The sequence below is a fragment of the Aedes aegypti genome, chromosome 2 (assembly GCF_002204515.2).
Source record: "Aedes aegypti strain LVP_AGWG chromosome 2, AaegL5.0 Primary Assembly, whole genome shotgun sequence".
Lineage (NCBI taxonomy): Eukaryota > Metazoa > Arthropoda > Insecta > Diptera > Culicidae > Aedes > Aedes aegypti.
The window spans coordinates 417,026,654-417,047,909 of NC_035108.1; the positions used below are offsets into that span (position 1 = coordinate 417,026,654).

The 21,256-nt window shown below is 37.6% G+C and overlaps 1 protein-coding gene across 2 annotated transcripts in view; it reads right to left on the reverse strand.

Annotated features, from left to right (window-relative positions):
- LOC5572773 (tensin-3) overlaps positions 1-20,884 on the reverse strand; it is a 170,235-nt gene extending 149,351 nt beyond the window's left edge. The window contains exon 1 of one of the 2 annotated variants that reach the window (XM_021847406.1): positions 20,508-20,884. The gene's annotated coding sequence lies outside the window, so the exon portion shown is untranslated. The remainder of the gene's footprint in view (positions 1-20,507) is intronic. The other variant, XM_021847404.1, reaches the window with a different exon arrangement.
- Between the last annotated feature and the right edge of the window lie 372 nt (positions 20,885-21,256).

Here is a 21,256-nt window from a genome sequence, read left to right on the forward strand (position 1 = left end):
TATCCAGCAATCAGGTATCTTTTCTGCAACTGTTTCAAAATTTCCAAAGATATTTCTAAGAAATTTATTCAGCAATCATGGCAGTGATTTCTTCTGAAATTTCTTCAGATGATTCTTCAATAATCTCTTCAGAAAGTTCTTGTGTTATTCATCCAAAGTTTTGTCCTGGGATACTTCAATACATTTCTTAAGAGATCACTCCAGATTTTTTTAAGAGATCGCTCAATGCTTTCTTGCAGACATGCTTCTAAAACGTTTTTCTTCAATTCCACCAAAAATTCTTCCCAGTGTCATTCCATTTTTCAAGAACAACTACAGAAATTCTACCACCATTCTCAACAAGACCTCTTCTCTGCAGCGGTTTTTTTCGGTGAATCTAGAAATAATTTTTAAGACATGTTTACAAGGACACAAGTTGCAAGAGCAAATCAACCGAATGATTTCGAAAGCATTCAATTACTGAAAGCTTAGTAACTTTGGACCTTCAAACAAAATGGAATTTGTAACATTTTAATCAGATTTTTTGAATTCCAATGGCAGATGATGGTAGACCAAAAAAGTGAAAAGCTATGGTGGATATTGACCTTTTCACCGCCTCATAATGCCATACTTACAGCAACATAAATCTAACTTTTCCCCACTTCAACAATTTATCAAACACCAATGGCTCAACTACGAGTGCGTGATGGGCGTTGAGTTGAATTCGTTTCGAGCATTAGGACCTGCTTTATGACTTCCCCTTCTGACGGTCGATTCCGGTTATCCGTCTTCATATCGGACTGTGTGCGAGCTTTTTACGACTATAATCATCCGGTTATGCCGTCGTGGGCCGAAAAGTTTTCCCATCGCTGCAGATGAACGTTCGGCGAAAAGCTCGAAAAAAGTTGAAAAATATCAACCGGATTGGTGGTGGTGTGTCATAAAATTCCATAATCGCTCATTTTTATTGTCAACTGGATGATTCTTCTGAGCGTCGAAATGAACAAAGTAGAAATTCAAACTGGACAAAGAAATCTCATGATGTTACTTATGAGATTTTTTTGTCCAGCATATTGGCGACAGGTCAACCTCGATGATAATGTTGTGCCGAATATAATTGGAACATTTGATTTATAGAATCTTTCATAACCAAACAGACTACGAACATGAATGACGACAACAGATTATAAAACTTTGAAAGAAACATCGCTGTCGAGTCTCGCTTAATAATGAAATTTTAAAAGAGTGTTAAATGCATCTTCACCAACTCAACTAGTCCTACCTCAGTCTCTACTTGCAACCATGTATTCCATTTGGGTATAGTTCTCTTATATGTAACTCGGGAGCACTCTAAAAGTGTATTTATATATCCATGGAGTTTTTTTCTATCGGAAAAATTTGGAAATTTACATGGGATAAAAACTAATAAAATCCTTAACACGTTAAGGATTTTCACGTCTTTCTCATACACCAATACGTTCAATCATCCTTGCATTACCTATAGCCATACATATCTTCGACAAAAGCCTACGTCTTCGTTATTATTTCAATATCTTCGAGGCAAAGCAATCAATCATTATCACTCGAGTGCTGTCTCAAATTCTTCGAACCTCAAATAGATTCTATTTACATTCTAGCTTACGGCTTCCATCACGCTCCTCCTTTTACAGTCCTCACAATCAAATTTTCCTGTAGGCAAATGCTCAACGACGACATTATCATTTTCGTCCTCTCCCACAGCTTTATCATAAAACCAGCCGGCTCGATAAAATATATCGCGCTCACCGCATTGACAAATAATAATCCCTTCTTTATGAAGACGAAAATCAACCCGAAAGGAGGCTTCACGGTCGGTTGTAACATCATCTTTCTATGGCATGCTTCCCGTTTTTCCTCGCTCAACCCACCTTCCCTCGGAAGCCTGAGAAATACTCGTATCGAAAATCAAAAAGCGTAACTTACTCAGGTAACAACCCACGTCGAATGAATGCGATTCCTTTCAATCGCTATACTAAAAATAGTAAAATCTACCATCTTACTCGTCCCATCCCGAATAAAAATTCTACATACAAAAATTCGTCGCTCGCTCCGGCAAAAGCAAGCGTCAAGGTCGAAAGATCAAACAGAACTTTTTTATTGTAAAAATGCGATTTACAATTAATTCAATGGAACATAACAATAGAATAGATTGTACATTGATTATGATAAATACATTTCGGTCTATACTTTTTCGAAAGTATAGTTTAGTTACAATAAAACCTATTGTACTTGAATAACATCTTTTATCAGGGATTCTTACCCCGCCAGAGAGCCGCTATTCTATGGAAGCTAAAACTAGATGGATATTCGCTTGGATAGGCTCGCCTATAAAATCGTTTGAGCTTCCGTGAAAAACCGAGAATTTGAGCACTCAAGCAGCGCACATAGAAACCACTGACAAGAAGCAGCATACAGCAGAAGGTATAACATCGTGGTACAGCAGGAATCTACATCATCATCAAAGCTTCGAAAGCGTCTTATCCCCGAGAAATCCTTCCTATTATACAGGGGATAGGCAAAATGATTGAGATAGGCAAAATTTTGCCCAAATTCAAATGCTTATAACTTTATGAAAAATGGATGAAATTGGATGCATCTGGAAGCAGTCGACGGCAAATTTGGTCCAGTTTTAGGAACTTCCTTGGCCATGCATATTGGCCACTGGACACCGGAGATGTTCCGGATTTTCTGAGGTCATGTCCAAATGTCATTTTTTCTGTCGCTTCTATTTTTGTGCGGTGTAAAGTTCGATAGATGTTTGCAATTTTCCTAGAAACTAGAACTAATAGGAAGTTGAATGCCACCGGACGCATTAAGATTGGTTGGAAATCTTCAGAAATATGACCATTTCCGTGAAACTGGTTCTTGAAAGCATGATCAGTCATGTTTGTATTTCCAATCATGTTAATATTATACGGAGCTATATCCAAGCGGACACTAACCTTAAAAATGATGATTCCTGCAGCATATTCAGAACCATTAGATGCACAGACTAGACTATAGAAGGTTCCAAGTACCCTGGGGGAAGTGGTCAATTAGGAACATATCCGGAACCATATCAATATGGGCATCAAACTTCATGATTTTTAAAGTTTATGCTTTCCGAAGCATTTCCAGCATCACCGGCTGCCATAACCACTTTATAGTAGGTTCCAGGTGCCCCGGGGAATGTGGCCGATTCGGAACATGTCCGTTCATCTGTTTAGAATCACATTCTACCATAAACAGTAAGATCCATGGGACTTGGAAAATGGCGATCATTTTCAGAACCACATGATGTAATAACCACTCTATAGTAGATTCCAGGGGCTCCTAGAGATGTGGCCAATTCGAAACATGACCTCATCCCCCAGGGCCCATGGAACCTACTATACAGTGGTCGTATAAATAACCTTCAAAAATCTTGATGTTTATACCCATATTGATGTGTTTTCGGGCATGTTTTGAATTGGCCACATCCCCCGGGGCACCTGGAACCTACTATAAAGTGGTCATGGCAGCAGGTGATGCTGGAAATGCTTCGGAAAGCATAACCTTTGAAAATCATGAAGTTTGATGCCCATATTGATATGGTTCCGGATATGTTCCTAATTGACCACTTCCCCCGGGGTACCTGGAACCTTCTATAGAGTGGTCTGTGCATCTAATGGTTCTGAATACGCTGCAGGAAACATCATTTTTAAGGTTGCTGTCCGCTTAGATATAGCTCCGGATAATATTTACATGATTTGAAATACAAACATGACTGACCATGCTTTCCGGAACCAGTTTTACGGAAATGGTCATATTTCTGAAGATTTCCAACCAATCTTAATGCGTCCAGTGGCATTCAACTTCCTATTAGTTCTAGTTTCTAGGAAAATTACAAACATCTATCTAACTTTACACCGCACAAAAATACAAGCGACAGAAAAAATGACATTTGGACATGACCTCAGAAAATCCGGAGCATCTCCGGTGTCCAGTGGCAAATATGCATGGCCAAGGAAGTTCCTAAAACTGGACCAAATTTGCCGTCGACTGCTTCCAGATGCATCCAATTTCATCCATTTTTCATAAAGTTATAAGCATTTGAATTTGGGCAAAATTTTGCCTATCTCAATCATTTTGCCTATCCCCTGTACATACTCCTCGTGTGTACAATACCCATAATTCTCCTTGATGGTTGGAGCTTGTGGACATCTATTAAGTTTAAAGCGATTCATTCAAGAATTACGTTGTTCCGTTCTGATGTGAGCATCCACATTCAACAATCCCAAAATCACCACACTACCGCCGAATTCCAAAGCCTTCAAATGAGACTCCCTTAATTACACGACCGTTTGAAGTCTAATGAAACAGCGCCAATTTGGCAGGGTATGAGAGAACATTGGCATTTTACGGTAGGAATCTACTGTTTCAATTAGCATAATGTGACTGCGACAGTTTTTGGCTAACGAGCGACCAACAATGACGATGACTATCGGTGAGCTGATGCACAACCGAGATAGAGGCAATTGCAGTCTGCCCGAACTGAACAATGTATTGCACGATACTTTTTGGAGCTGGGACGATGCTTCGTGTGCAAGCGACTTGTGTCCATCCGGATTCTAATTTGGGGAATTCGTTCCCTATCACCTGTTGTTGAATACATGGAGGGAACTAAAACTGGACAACTGCCAGACTCATCTCTCCCAAACTACTGTGTCGTTTCAACAATTCGAACGGTTTGCTCTCTTATTCAACTCTAGCTCTTAGGTAGACACTGAAAAAGTTTTCGATTCACGTTTATAGGAAGCACACTGACTGTGGATTGAAATAGTTTTTGGATTTCGTGAATTTCATTTTCAAAATGCATTGCTCAAAACAATACATGTATATTTAAAAACAGATAATGAAACATCCTTTCATTTTTTTCTTATGCAAATGAAAAACTGGTCAATTTGTGCAGCATGTGGTCTTTTCGTTGCATGCTCCTGTGGGTGAGCGAAGGAATCAAGATCAATCGAGATTACCAAACTGGTGAGCTCGTTTCATGCTTATGATAACAAATTTATATCGTAGCAATGTTACTTTTGTAAAATTTTCAAACAAACTATGGATGGTTCGTCACTATAGATGACAATGTAAAACTCTCATTCTTATTTCATATAATTTTAATATACACAAACTTTCTTCCTTCGTCATTATCGTAAAAAAAATATGAATAGTTTGACATTATAAATGTCGAAATAATTTTTTAATCTTTCACCAATATCTAAAAATATCTTCACACCACGAACCAAAAATGTAAAACTAGTTTTAAACAATAGTCGTATTTATTCTCCTTATCCATGGATGAATCTATGACGAAAGGTAGAAAGACAAAAGGTCGACAGACAAAAAGTCGAAAGGACAAAAGGTCGAAACACAAAAGGTCGAAAGAACAAAAGGTCGAAGAACAAAAGAAGAAGGGACAAAAGCTCGAAAACTTTTTTTCAAAGAAGGAAAAATTTCCCACCATATAAATCGTTTTCGACCGTTTGTCCTTTCGACCTTTTGTCCATAAACCATCCATGGGATCGCATCAGAGAGTAGCAATCATTAACATGTACAGTAAGTCTATGGTATGCTTTGCTATGCTACAAGTGCAAAACTGGTCAATTGACAAAGAAAGCTTTCAGTGACTCAGAATAACTCAGACGGTTACAAGTTTCGAATTCGAACCCCAACTGTTCACGCAGACCCTTTTCAAAAACACGCGAGCAGAGCGGGTTCGAATTATTTAGTTGCATTTATTAGTTTCATATTATATTTTATAACAACGCGTAATGAGTTGATTAATTTAAAAACCATGCGGATTGGATTACCATATCGTGATGCATCAATACCAGGACACTTAACACAACCAAGATGCTCAAACTTAGATTTAGTAAAGTTTTGTAAGAATATTCTTGTAGTATTATTATTCAACATATTTTTAAACTTCAGATCTTTATGAAAGTGATGACATTTTTGATAATATTTGTGATTTTTATGAGTTTTTTTAATTTCTTTATTAAAATCATTCCAAACATTACATTCATTATTTATTATATCTAGGTGTTCTGTGTCATTGGACAATTCTATCATCCTAATTTGTTAACGCAAATCTAAGACTTTATTAACATTATGTTAACAACATATTACATTTCATTTGCCGTAGCAGTTCAGATTTTTTACATGTTAGTTGATTTCACCTGCTTAAAAGAGAAAAAAAAATTAATATACTTAAGCTAACTTAACCTAAACATATAACGCATAAATCGTGACAATAGAAGATTGTAACGATTTTTGCCTGAAATTATTAATTATTTTATTTGACATTTGTTCCAATGTTTCAACATTGGATATTCTATGTTAATCATTGGTACTATACCGGGGAGGAAGCCTCAGAATCATTTTCAAAATTTTATTTTGAATTCTCTGCAGAGCTTTCTTCCTGGTATTACAACAGCTAGTCCATATTGGTACAGCATACAACATGGCTGGCCTGAAAATTTGTTTGAATATCAAAAGCTTGTTCTTAAGACAAAGTTTTGATTTTCTATTAATAAGCGGATAGAGACATTTTACATATTTGTTACATTTGGCTTGAATGCCTTCAATGTGATTTTTGAAAGTTAAATTCTTATCTAGCATGAGCCCTAGATACTTAACTTCATCTGACCAATTTATTGGAACCCCTCTAATCGTGACAACATGTCTACTTGAAGGTTTCAAATAAAGAGCTTTTGGTTTATGTGGGAATACTATAAGTTGAGTTTTGGAAGCATTAGGAGAAATCTTCCATTTATGCAAGTATGAAAAAAAATATCCAAACTTGTTTGCAATCGACTACAGATGACACTAAGGCTTCGTCCTTTGGCGGCCTGTGTCATCCGCAAACAAAGATTTTTGACATTCCTGAGGTAAATGAGGTTAGTCAGATGTGAAAATATTGAATAATTTGATCCCAAAATGCTGCCTTGAGGAACACCAGCTCTTACAGCTAATCTTTCAGACCTGGAGTTCTGATAATTAACCTGAAGTGTACGATTTGACAGATAACTTTGAATAATTATAACAATGTGTGTTGGAAAATTAAAGTTTTTTAATTAGACAATCAAACCTTCATGCCAAACACTGTCGAAAGCTTATTCTATGTCTAGAAGAGCAAGACCAGTAGAATAGCCTTCAGATTTGTTGGAACGGATCAAATTTGTTACACTAAAAGTTGATGAGTGGTCGAATGTCCATGGCGGAATCCGAACTGTTCATTGGCAAAAATCGAATTTTCGTTTTTTTTTTTTTTTTTAATTTCTTTATTAGTATCATTTCAAACATTACATTCATTTCTTATATCTAGGTGTTCTGTGTTATTAGACAACACTATCATCCTAATTTGGTAAAACAAATTTAAGATTTAATTAACATTTTGTTAACAACATAATACATTTCATTTGCCGTAGCAGTTCAGTTTTTTTTTTTTTTTTTTTTTACAGGTGAGTTGATTTCACCTGCTTATAAGAGAAAAAAAATTTTTTTTTTAATATACTTAACCTAACTTAACCTAAACATATAACGCATTAATCGTGGCAATAGAAGATTGTAACGATTTTTGCCTGAAATTATCAATGATTATATTTGACATTTGTTCCAATGTTTCAACATTGGATATTCTATGTAACTCATTGGTACTATACCAGGGAGGAAGCCTCAGAATCATTTTCAAAATTTTATTTTGAATTCTCTGCAGAGCTTTCTTCCTGGTATTACAACAGCTAGTCCATATTGGTACAGCATACAACATGGCTGGCCTGAAAATTTGTTTGAATATCAAAAGCTTGTTCTTAAGACACAGTTTTGATTTTCTATTAATAAGGGGATAGAGACATTTTACATATTTATTACATTTGGCTTGAATGCCCTCAATGTGATTTTTGAAAGTTAAATTCTTATCTAGCATGAGCCCTAGATACTTAACTTCATCTGACCAATTTATTGAAACCCCTCTCATCGTGATTCCTCGAATTTTCGTTGATGTGGACCATCATTCTGTTCAAAATGACTGTCCTTTTCAAAAAGTTTACTGATGGAGAAAAGCAAACTGATTGGACGATAGCTAGAAGCTTCTGCAGGATTTTTGTCTGGTTTTAAAATTGGTACAACCTTAGTATTTTTCTAATTGTCAGGAAAATATGCCAGCTGAAAACATGTGTTAGATATATCAACTAAGAATGATCAGCTACTTTCTGGAAATTTCTTGATGAGGATTGAGCCTGGACGACTCGCCTACGCGAAGGGCAAGCCCAAAAGTTAGATTTATGAGGGCCCCCACAATTCGAGCATACGAATGTTGTGGTATCATCCTTCACTGGACAGACGTCCTTAGCATGAGATGTATCTCCACAAATCATGCATTTAGCATCCAAGCGACAATTGTTTGTACCGTGACCCCACTTTTGGCACCGACGGCAATCAGTGGGGTTCTGGAAATTTCCTCCAGGTTTTTAGAAATGTTCCCATGTCTCACGGACATCGAACATTAGTCTTGCTTTTTCTAAAGCTTTAATGAATGACAAGAAAGATCCTAATAATTTCTTGTTATAAAAAACCTAATAATATTCTGAAAGCCCTTTCCGAACAATGCCAGATTGGGTTCTCTTTTTCATAATGATTACTTGGACTGGGGAAAATCCAAGTAAATCATTTATTCCATTTTTGATCTTTTCAGGTGACTTATAGTCACTTGAGAGACCTTTCAAGACGACTTTGAACAAATGTTCAGTTTTGTTGTCAGAAGTAAAAAATTTGTGCTTCTTCTCTTCAAGAAGTTTGAGAAGAAGTTCGCGATATTTAAAAGTTTCCGGCAAAAGGCGACAGTCTCCTTTCTTTGCGATTTGGAAGGAGACCTTGATTCCCCTAATGGAGTTCAAGATCTCCTGCTTAATCACGCAAATTCAACAACTGACCACGATATGCGGCACTCTGTGTTTTCTCACTTGAATCAAAGAGCCTGGGCTAAAGACTGCTTCGATTTGGTGTTCGGAAAATTTGTCCAGCGCATCGAACTGATTGCTCATTTCGATGCAATTATGAACATTATTCATTTCGCCCTTGGAAGAAAGTTCGCATTCCGGAGAAACGCCCTTTCTTCCATTCTTGCCACATTTAGTGACAGTTTTAAACCCCACTTTTTTTAAGGAAGTTGTGAATTCAGAGATTCATTCCTATAGTTAGTAGTTGCAACCATGTTTAGTTAATAAACGAAAGTAGAAGTGAACTTCTAAGAAGTTTTTTTTAAAGAAGGATTGGGGTAAAAGCACCAGTTTTGGCCAGCCTAAGAGTAAATGTCAATAAAAATTATTTATTGCTACAAATATGTCAAATGCAAGCTTTCAATCCATATTATGTGTGTAAAATATCAAAACTGAGCTAAAACCAGTTTTTCGCTTTGAAAATCCCGTTGGTCAATATAGGCCAACGGAACCAGTTTCGGCCAGAGATTTAACTTCGGTTCCCAAATTGGCCAATCGCATTGATTTCTCAAGAGAGTGGCCAAATAAGGAGTGCCCTGGCTAAATTAGGTGTATGGGAGTTAAAATTATAAGGAAAATGAATTGTTTTTCTTATGTTTTGAATCAATTTGGACGAGTAAATGAATGTAGCTCTATCATGTGAATGTGATCTACTGAACACAAAAGGTTTCATGCTGATTGGCTATGTAAAACGGTGTATAATTCACTATGGCTACAACTGGCGTATGGCCAAAACCGGTGCTCTTACCCTACCACCTCTAGCTTTCGCTAACGGGTCCAACGAAAAAACGAAGGCACGGGTCCAAACAAGGATCGTAAAGCGATTAATAGTTGAAATAATAGTACTGACAAGTACCGTTTTAGTAGCACTGAAAAATACCGTTTTATTTCAGCACTTTTTTTATTTTTTTTTAATGTTTTTTTGCTTTAGGTAGTTTAAAAAAAACTTCCAAGAGCATAGAGAAAGCGTGTGCGCACAGCACGAAGGTACGATGCGCACTGATTGATATGTACTATAAGTCTATGCTATGCTTTGCTATGCTACATGTGTAAACCTGGTCAATTAACAAAGAAAGCTTTCAGCTAATGCTTTCAGTGACCCAATAACCGAGAAGGTTACATGTTTCGAATTAAAATCCAAACTGCTCACGTACTCTTACACGCTCTTGTAGTTTCATTTATTAATTTCATATTCTATTCAATAACAACACGTAATGAATTAACTAATTTAAAAGCCATGCGGATTGGATTACCATACAGCTCAATATAGAAATTTTCTAACAGATATTCCAAAGTTGAACCTCAATGAGTGCTCTATATATTTAGGTAAAGTTGATTAAAAACTCGCATTTTATTTTATAATCAAACGAGTTTAATTAAACTGTAAACGTATAAATAATCTGATTAGCTACGACATATGAAATGCTGTTCATAAAATGGTGTGATGAAAGAAATTTATTAAATAAATATTCCATCAAGATTTCAATGCATTTATCAATGCAATAATAAAAGCAAAATAATGATACGAATTTTCAGTGTATCATTTCCGAAATTTCAACATCTGCACAGTACAACCTGCCATACCCGGCAGTGGTAGTAATTATTATCTGTGTGACATCTATTAAAATTTTAATTCATCATCATATGTGGCATTCAAAGGCTGACTGCTCGCATCCTAAACGTAGGTATGTCCCAATATACGTACGTATGTTCTGAACCGGAGTTGCCTCACAGTAGTGTTGTGCAAGGAGATCTGCCGAGTCAAACTTCTCCTCCTCCAGTTACACCGGAGGACAGAGAAACGGAAACTGCATTCCTAAAAATGTTCGAATCTCTGCGACCGTACATGCAACTAAGTGTAAGTACACGGCTGCAGCTGGTGCATCACCCAAACTAAAGCACAGTCAAAACTAAACTGGGTGGCTTTTTGGGGGGCCTGGCACATATGCAGTCATTACGGAAATTTATTCATATGATGGAAGAGCTTTCTCCAAAATGAATGAATGTAATATGAATGAATGGATTCGGTCTTGTCAGCAGCACACAGGCAGCGACCCAAACTACAAGATATACCTAGGTAGATAGGAAGGTCGAAGGCATAGTCCCTGTCTGTGGATCTGGGCACAAGTTGGTTGGTTTTGTTCGAAGTTTAAATGATGACGATGATTACGATGACGGAGCGTTGAACGTTAAGAAATATTCTTTAAAATTTCATGTGCTAATATGGTTAAAATAAAAGGTATATGTAATATTATTCATTTTGATATTCTTCAGAAATCTGTATAACGAGGAATCACTGTGCATGTGTCCATGATTTATCTGAGTTTATTCACCTAAATTAAATTACCTGTAAATCAAACAAATGGACGACTCCGAATAAACAATGCTCACTCTCTTGCTGTAGCTCCCTACAGGTTGTCCAATCGAATACTTGCGAGTGATCGGTCAATACAGCAACCGGGCACATGGGGAACACGAACTGCATCGTAGGCAATCAGTTTGTGGGAAAACAATTTTTTCCCCGCACATGTGCCCGAGCTTTCCTCTCGAGAGACCCAATCTGCGGTAGCGAATGAAACCGGACATGATTGATTCCCGGGCTCGTTCATTCACTTGGTCGGTATGGGCGGTGGAATGGCAGGAGCCAATTTTTCATGATAACCCAATCAATTGGCGACGGTGCGACAGAATGGGGATTTCACAGAAAAAAATCTCACAATTTAGCAAACAGTTCCCCTTATGCAGTGCCAACTGGTCTACCGATGCTGGGCAAAACAATTCGAAACTCTCCATCCGCTTCTATTTGTACCGCACCAGGTGAACCCGAATAAAATTTCAAAATAATTTAATTATCAAACTCGTTCAAACCATACAACCTACGGTATACAATATAATCCATAATTTATTTATTGTTGAATGTTTCAGCAAAATTAAAACATTTATTGTTTTCACTGACCATTTACGATTGTTTTCATTGTATAAATACATTCTATTATATTTCTACATTAATGCGGGGCAAAGATTCGTACCTAACATTCCGCAGAAGATATCAATTGAATTAAGAGTATGTCAGCTCCAGCTTATAGGGCGAGTTATACCTCAACATATGACATTGAGGACGTAGTACTAGATTGTTAAGTTTCATTTGCATTTCAGGATATATAGTATTTAGTGCGACAACTCAAATACGAACTTTTGCCAAATAGTGGGATCAAAAGATCGCATTGTACTAAATGCTGTTTTTCATTTATTTATAGGTATTCCACAAAACATCTCGAAGATTAATTTTCATCGAGTTATTGAGAGTTGGCTGTTAGTTGAAAAAATGCATATTGTTCTATGATAAACCTATTGGAAGATATTGCTATAATAAATTTATTGTATTTTAAACATAATTTTTATCAGGGAAGGTCCGATAGCAGGAAGCCAATTTACGGTGCAGTAGGAAAAGATTCCGGCAAACTTTTCCCAGATCGACGAACGACGATGGGAAACGCATGCAAACAACACACAACCAATATGGTTCGATTCGATTGCCTCTCCCAACGACTGAAGCCAGAAACGCAGCTCGAAAGCCGACCGATGGAGAGATGGTACTTTAAAAAGTAATTTCCAGTATATCAGTTCCATTTCATTAGAGCAAGTAAATTTATTGTTGCCATATCGACCGGAACTCGCTGGTCTGACCTGGACTGGGCGGTGTAGTTCAGTTAGTTAGGTTGCTCACCGGTTGCCAGGTCCACCAGACGACCGGCAAATGTGTGGTGTGTTTTCGCGGGATGTTATCGTATCATTTGCATCCTATCGATTGAACAACTTCGGTTGTGTATTCTGGTACTGGTAAATTGAGGCGCCTAGACAATGCAGGTATGAAACGAACAGATATTTACGGCAACGAATTATTAAATGATAATGATTTGTTGAGCGAGCTGACCTAGCACACCAATTTGTTACAGGGTACAATTTGACAATACATTTTTAGATGGTCATAATTGTGGATTTATTTTGAAATGTAAGCATGAGCATGAGCAATCACTTATGCTCAGTGCTGTAATGTTAGTACAAAATTAACATAGTAAAAACTCATTCTTTATTCCTTAATTAAAAAAAGAAGTTGCTAAAGATGCAAATTATTTTTAGGCTAATTTTATTTTACTTTTTTTTACAAGTGCGGGGTATAATCCCCTATAAAGCTAGTAGCAAAAAAAAATCATGAATATCCCTTCTCCCATCCGTCAAATTTAACTGTTCTCTTCAGCAAGAAATTAAGATGTGAACAACTAGTTCCCACTATGAGGTGATAAATGTGTACCTTCATGGATCCCTGGTGAATATTTCTGAAGACTCCTAAAGTAATCCACAGGGAGCCGGATCCTATTCTATTCTATCCTATTCACTTTTGATTCACTTCGGCAGTGGGGTTTTTTTAAAGTTACTGAGCTCATATTTGGCCAAAATATGCGTCACATTGAAGTTCGACCGAGAGAAACCTCCCATGCCAAAGTGAATCAGCGAAACGAAACAAAAATAAATTTCTTCACCGGCGCCATGAAAAAAAAAAACGATCCGGCTTGCCTGGGCTTTCCGACGCATTCTTTTTTAGAAACTCCACCAATTCCGCAATTCCACAGAAACTGGTCTTAGCATCTCTTAAAGTTTAATTTGATAGAATTCCGTCCAGAATTTCATCTAGAGATTTGGACATATTTTTTTACAAGAATTCTTGGAAAATTCATCCAGGTACTCCTCCAAGGATTTTTCTTGGTACTTTTACTAATATCCCTTGCAGGAACTTATGGAATCCAAGAAGCAATATGTTGAGTATTTTTTTTAAAGAGAATTTAGAAAGTAGATTGAGTATTGGACCTTTTAACTCCGCCCTAATTTTTTGACAGATACTTTGACTACCACTTGTAACCTTTTTCAGTGATAGTCAACACTGAAGTATGCACCAGATGAAGCTCTGATTTTTTTCGATTTTGTACTCCATGCATCTTTAGAAGGATTCCTATATGTATATTTGAAGAAGTCCTGATAAAAGGAATACTCGAAAAAATATTCAATTGAAAATTCTTATCAAATCGTGGAAAATCTTTGTCAGAATCCTTCGATAATCTAAGCAGTTTCTAAAACTAAACAATTCATGAATCGAGTGTTTTATATCCGTTGATTCTGTCACATGCTCCTGTGGGGCGAGCGTCGGAATCCGGATCAATCGTATCCGGTTCGCGTTGTGCGGCAAAAAATCGAAAAGTGAAATATCGTATTTTATCCGTTGATTTTTTGCAAATTAGGATCGTTTCTGGTTCGCGTTGTGCGGTTACGTAAAAAGTGTCGGTCATATATGCTCACGTATTAATTCCATTTATATCTTTATCGTTTACCAAGATAAATCCCTTAAACAACACTTTCCCATATCTAAACTCCCATTTTTTTTATTGTGGAAGTGCAGAGGACTACTCGGCTTCCATAAAGCAAGTGACACGTCATTTTCATCTCATCCAAAAATTGACCTGCATCCGGATACGTCAGGCGCCGTTATCGTTTCTCCTAAGAACATTAGTACTTTGAGTGGAGCAAAAGTACGAGTCGGGCAACTCAAAACAAACGTTATAAATGTCATGGTGGTTCAATAGCTATTCAAGTAAGAGATTTTCACTCCAAATATTATAGAAATCGATTGAGATTTGTTAAACTTATGGCTATTTGATATTTTCGTCATTTTTGGTCGAACTTTCAATGCATGAAACACAATAAAAATATTATTTTTTTTGTTTTTTTTTACGCGAGGGCGTGTTTGAGTCTATTGTAAGGATTCTTTGAGGTGCATAATTTTTTGCATAAAAGCTTGGTACCCATTTTGAGCCCATAGTGAGACAAAAGTTCAATCCATATGTGTGTGTTTTTTTTTTGAAAACATAAGTTTATGGCTGGAATAAAGTATACCAGTCATTCAAGTATCGATATTTTGTATTTCAGACAGCAAACTTTTGTCTCCGTACTTGTCTAAGTAATTTTAAAACTTATATAACTAAAAATGGGTAAATATTTCGACCGAAGTTTGTCCGTCAAAATGTTTTCCAATATGTTGAAGGTTCACTGTATGGTATTTATTCCCATCAACTAATTTTTTTTCTCGAAATATTCATTATTTCACTAAGATCGAACTTTTACCCCAGCTTATTACTCTACACATTGAGGATGCCACTGATCCTGAGTATAGTCTGTTCATTCCCTGTGTAAGCATAGCTATTCTTGCGACACCGGAGTATCAACTGCTCGCGGCCAATCATTACTCACTTATTTAGTTAACATCTAAACAGATAACACTGAATCAACAATTTTACGTTACAATACTCGGTTCGTAGCCGCATCTCTCCATCCTCGGTTCTGCCCCACGCTCGCCAAATCGATGCGCACTTGATCCGCCCACCTAGCTCGCTGCGCTCCACGCCTTCTTGTACCAACCGGATCCGACACGAACACCATCTTTGCAGGGTTGCTGTCCGGCATTCTTGCAGCATGCCCTGCCCATCGTATCCTTCCAGCTTTGGCCACCTTCTGGATACAGGGTTCACCGTAGAGTAGGGCGAGCTCGTGGTTCATCCTTCGCCGCCACACACCGTTTTCCTGCACACCGCCAAAGACCGTCCTAAGCACCCGACGTTCGAAGACTCCAAGTGCTTGCAAGACCTCCTCGAGCATCGTCCACGTTTTATGCCCGTAGAGAACTACCGGCCTTATGAGCGTTTTGTACATGGTACATTTCTCGAGTTCAGTATCATAGGGGCGTAACTGCAATGATCGATTTCTCTTAATCGATTTTCTCTTTAGCAAATTACTCGGCTGGGCAACTGCTTATCACTGCTTTTTTTCGTTTCAGTAGAAAGAACTCATCGTGCTTCAGCATGTTAAATCGAAAAATGTCACCAATATCGATTGACTTTCGTGTAGTAGTCCAAAGAGAAAATCGACGAAGAGACATCGATCACTGCAGATACGCCTGTATGATACTAAACGCAAGATTTGGTGCGGGTGTGATTCTTTTTTGACCGCAGGCCATAGCAGGCCCGACTTCCACTGATGATGTGTCTCCGTATTTCACGGCTAACGTTATTGTCAGCCGTCAGCAAGGATCTAAGGTAGACGAACTCCAATGTGCTCTATAATAATAGATCACATTGGACGAACTCGTGGACCACCTTGAACGTATCCCCGTTTATCGTAACGCTGCTACCTAGGCGAGCCCTGTCGCTCTCGGCCCCACCAGCTAGCATGTAGAGATGGTCGGGTCTCGGGTTTTCAAACCCGAAACCCGACCCGAAAACGAACCCGGGTTCGGGTTCGGGTTTGAAAATTTGAAATTTTTCGGGTTCGGGTTCGGGTCGGGTTTGAAGGCTACAAAATTATCGGGTACGGGTCGGGTTCGGGCTTACAAAAAGTCAGGTTTGAGTCGGGTTTAGGTCGGGTTTGGTGAGAATTGTGAACAGAGTCACAACCTAAAAGCTTCCCTATGCATCAGAAACGATGAATTTACCATCTTTTCAAACTCGGGTTTTATTCGGGTTTTTCTTACAAAATTTTTTCGGGTTTCGGGTCGGGTTCGGATTTACACAGCGAAAAATTTTCGGGTTCGGGTCGGGTCCGGGTTTGCTTTTCAATTATTGTCTCGGGTTCGGGTCGGGTCCGGGTTTGAAGAAATAAAACAAGTCGGGTACGGGTCGGGTTCGGGTTTGCAAAATGTGAAACCCGACCATCTCTACTAGCATGTACTTTATCTTGATCGCATTCACCACCAGTCCAAGTTTTGCTGCCTCGCGTTTCAGGCGGGTGTACAGGTCTACCACCTTTTCAAATGTTCGGCCGACAATGTCCATATCATCCGCGAAGCAAACAAATTGACTGGATCTCGTAAAAATCGTTAAGCCCGGCTCTCCGCATAACACCTTCTAGCGTAATATGGAACAACAGGCACGAAAATCCATCACCTTGTTGTAGACCCAGCGGGATCCAAACAAACTGGAGTGTTGGCCTGAAACCTTCACACAATTTTGCACACCTTCCATCGCCACTCTTATCAGTCTCATGAGCTTTCCGGGACAGCTGTTCTCGTCCAATCGGCGGTCAATCATACTCATCTAGAGGGTCTTGTTTCCCGGACTCAAAAAAATCCCGGGATTCGGGATTTTATTTTTAAAAATCCCGGGATTTCCCGGGATCCCGGGACAAAAATTAAATGCTTCCAAAACAACTATTGAGCTGCTGGAGCGGGTACTGAAGCAATGTTTAGTTTTATAGAGCAGTTACATAATAACCGAACCTGTTTTTGAAGATTAAGTTGAATTAAAATAGGCAAAAACAATGTACTCTGAGATTTAATTCATTAATATTTCACCTACGTGCAGTTGAAGTCAATAGGCATTTATTATTAATTTTAACGAAATTCAAACGTGATGCATAAGGTACAGGTAAAGGTGATACCAATCACTCTCAAATTTAACCAAAATTATTTACATTCCTGTGTCATATGGAATCTTCATGCATTTTAAGTATAAGCATGACATCCACAGGCATGTTAGTCCTAGAAAAGTGTACATTGGGCAAACTTAAACGGTTACGGTAAGATAAAATGGCAGCGATAAAATTTTAATATGATGAAAAATTCGACCACCAAAGCATTTTTTGACAAACGGAACAAACTGTAGAAAATTCTACTATAGTTTATTGAAAATTACGTAACTAACATACCAGAAAAAAAGTATAAGCATAAGAGGCCTTGAACCTCAACAAAAACGATTATTGTGTAAGCTAATTAAAATTCTTGCATCAACAGTTACCAGAATAACATGCAGCTTGTTTTGTAATATTATAAGAAAAAATACAACAGTTTTTTCTAGTTTAACATGCAATTTCGGGAAATCCCGGGATTTTCGAAAACATCCCGGGATTCGGGATTTTTTAGATCCCGGGATATCCCGGGATTTTTATCCCGGGATTCCCGAGACAAGACCCTCTATACTCATCCTTATTATACAATTCATGAATCAGTTTCTTTCATTTGGAAAAAGTTCTGACAAAATTACAAAGATGCATAACAAAAAATACTCTAAGGTCTTGCTGACGACTCGTTGGAGAAATTCAGTTACCTCGAGGAACGAATAAAAATTTAAGGATCGAAAGAAAATCATCTAAAAGAAAAACAGCTATATTCCTGAGGTATATATAATGTTTTCAAATTCTTTGACGTATTGTTCGAAAAGCTTCCGGATAAATTCATTTGAAGTAACGTGGCAGATTATTGACATGAAGCTTTTGAGTTCATTAATACATTGATGGTAGATTTCTATCAAAATACATAGCAGACTTTCGTAAACTCCAAAAATTCTCCAAGAAATCAATTATAACGCATATTATACTATGTTTGACCATCATATTATACTATGTTTGACCATCAAACTAAAAACTTTTGAGGGAATATATAGCAATCCATGCAAGACTACTGGTACAAAATTTATTCGATTGTGAATGTTCAATACCGTGATGCATCAATACACGGACGCTTAAGTTTGAATAATTTTTCATCAATTTTGAATAATTTTTCATCGAGTTAAATTGAAGTATATTTATATATTATATCTTACTAATAATGATATATTTTACGTTGAAAAAATAAAATTAGAGTAGGTAAGTTACTAGTACAATGAGATAAGTCTTGTCCTTAAATCCGGACATCAGAGGCAAGCTTGTATCCAAATCCGGACACTTCCGAATCAAAATCCGGACAGCTACATTTCAACGCGAAAAATTCGTGCAAAGGTTTTGAACACATAGCTTTAACCGATAAATGCCACATATATAACAATTTAAAACCGCAACTTACATAATTCAATAAGAAATAAACATATTTTGGTTTTGGTTAGTTCAACCGATTTGGTGCTGTGGGTTGGAGCTGGTTCATTGATTATGTGAATAAATTGCTTTTAAGCTAACAAAAGGCTTTCTATTCACTAATAACACTTCTAACAATAATGTTGTACTGGTATTATATTGAAATACAAGCTCGAACAAGTAAAATACGTGGATTTAAAATGATGTCCGGATTTAAAACCACTTGCCTGTGCTCCCGGACAGCTTTCGTTCACTATTTTAAATGTTAATATACACTATATTTTAAGACCGCTTGGTATCCAAATCCTTGAATAACCGTTACTTCTCACTTTTATGTTGAAACATTATTAAAAGAATATAATTTCAGCACTATTTTGTTGGCTAAATGTTGTGATACGTTCGTCACTGCTTTTAAAATTTATCTAGCACTGACAATGAATTGACGTCTAACTGGGGGTACAATTTTGTTTTCATTTCTATTAATAGCAATGGTAGTTACCATAGATTACAATTGAAAGGGAAATGATCAACGTTGTTAACAGTGTAAATTAAGTGTAAAACCATACATATTAAAATTCAATTTAACTTTTAATTGAAGAATATTATCAGAGTGTCCAAATATTGATACTGTGGATTTTGATTCACCAGGTTATGTAGCATCGAGGTATCTTCACCCGACAGAAAGTCCAAGTCTCAACACATTTTTTAAGTAGATGAAACCCCGAATTTAGTACTATACCATTTAATTCCACTAGAGTTTGTATCCATTGACAGATACGCGTATTTCGACCTCAACTGTGAGGCCGTCTTCAGTGTCGTGTAGTGGAATTATGATACATTTTTTGTCATTGTCTTTTCCAGTAGGTACGAAATTAATGGTAAATGGGTATTTGACTGCATCAACTACCAGTTCGGATGGCTTAAACGAAGATTGACATGGTTCTGATAGAGTATTTGGGATTATCTGTTATGTTCGTGCATGAAATGTAAAAATGTGTAAGTTCAGAGAAATGTCACGATTTATAAACAAATTTCGATGTCTCTACACAAAAAGAGGTGCATAAGGGGTTTGGGATGGTAAATGACCAAAAGTTAACAAGCGACACCTAACACTTTCAGCATGGTCTATTATTGTCGCCGGTCAACCTAGCGCTCATACTAGAAAAACATAGATTGCGATTGAGATAGGGCGACTTACGTATTTTGAGGCGATTTGATTGCTTCGTTATTCGGGGATTTGTCGACCAAATCTTCTAGAATTTAGCAGATGCGCTTATATGCTAAAAGTATTGGTACAAATTTCGAAGCAAATTGGAACGAATTTTGAAAAATGTTTTAGGAAACCACACAAATCGAAGAGAACAAAGCTGCCGAAAATACAAAATACTTGATGATGTCACTATTTGTTCTTCAACCATATTGTTCTGATCCCCATCTTTCTCCTACACCAATTAAACTATGCAAATGAACGACTATGTTAGCATGAAATCTATGTAAATAGACGGGAAGCGTATTATTATACTTTAGCATCAGAAAATATTAAATCCTCCACTTAATTATTCTTTGCAGCACACACAAACTTACCTGAGTAAACGTAACCAATGACCAGAATAAACACTGTCAGAATCCATCAAACACAATTACACTCACTTAGGAACACCTCCCCATCGACTAATCCATCACTAGTAGGTAACTGTCGAACCAGAGCAACCAACTCATAAGCCTCCCTCTGTTATCCAACAACAATTATGCTTTTTCCGGCACTTCTTCCCAGTTCCTGAAATTGCTGCCCTCTGTACTGATTTTCACATCAAACACCCAAAACGGCAGTAAACTTGTTTCCCACGCTTTTCACCAGAGTGATTGTATCCACTTCAACTTTCTTCTGCGCCGTGGAAAGCGTCCGATCCGTACTGTACCACGCTCGCCAACCAACTAACGAAACTAATTTCCAGCGGTTGAAATTTAATCTTTCACCAGGGAAAATCCTGGCCGCAGCAGCATGGCATTTTCCAACCCAACCGAGGCAGCGATTCAGCGCGAGAGTTAGGAATGAAAATTCGAGTGCCAGGACGAAATGGATCTCTTCTTTCGAAGCACGGCACGTGCGGAGCGCTCTCTGTTGATGTAATGCCACCGAGCAGATGTTCAAGCTAGCCGGCAAATGCACGCAATACCTACCGGTCCATCGGTATGAAGAGAAGATAGGGCGGGGTGGTTTTGTTTACGTTTGAGATAAGCGTGGCCGTTCAAGCTAGAGATGGGCAAAACAGTTCTTTTCGTTGAACCGTTCTTAGCTGAGCAGTTCTTCGAAAAGAACTAGTTCATTTGAA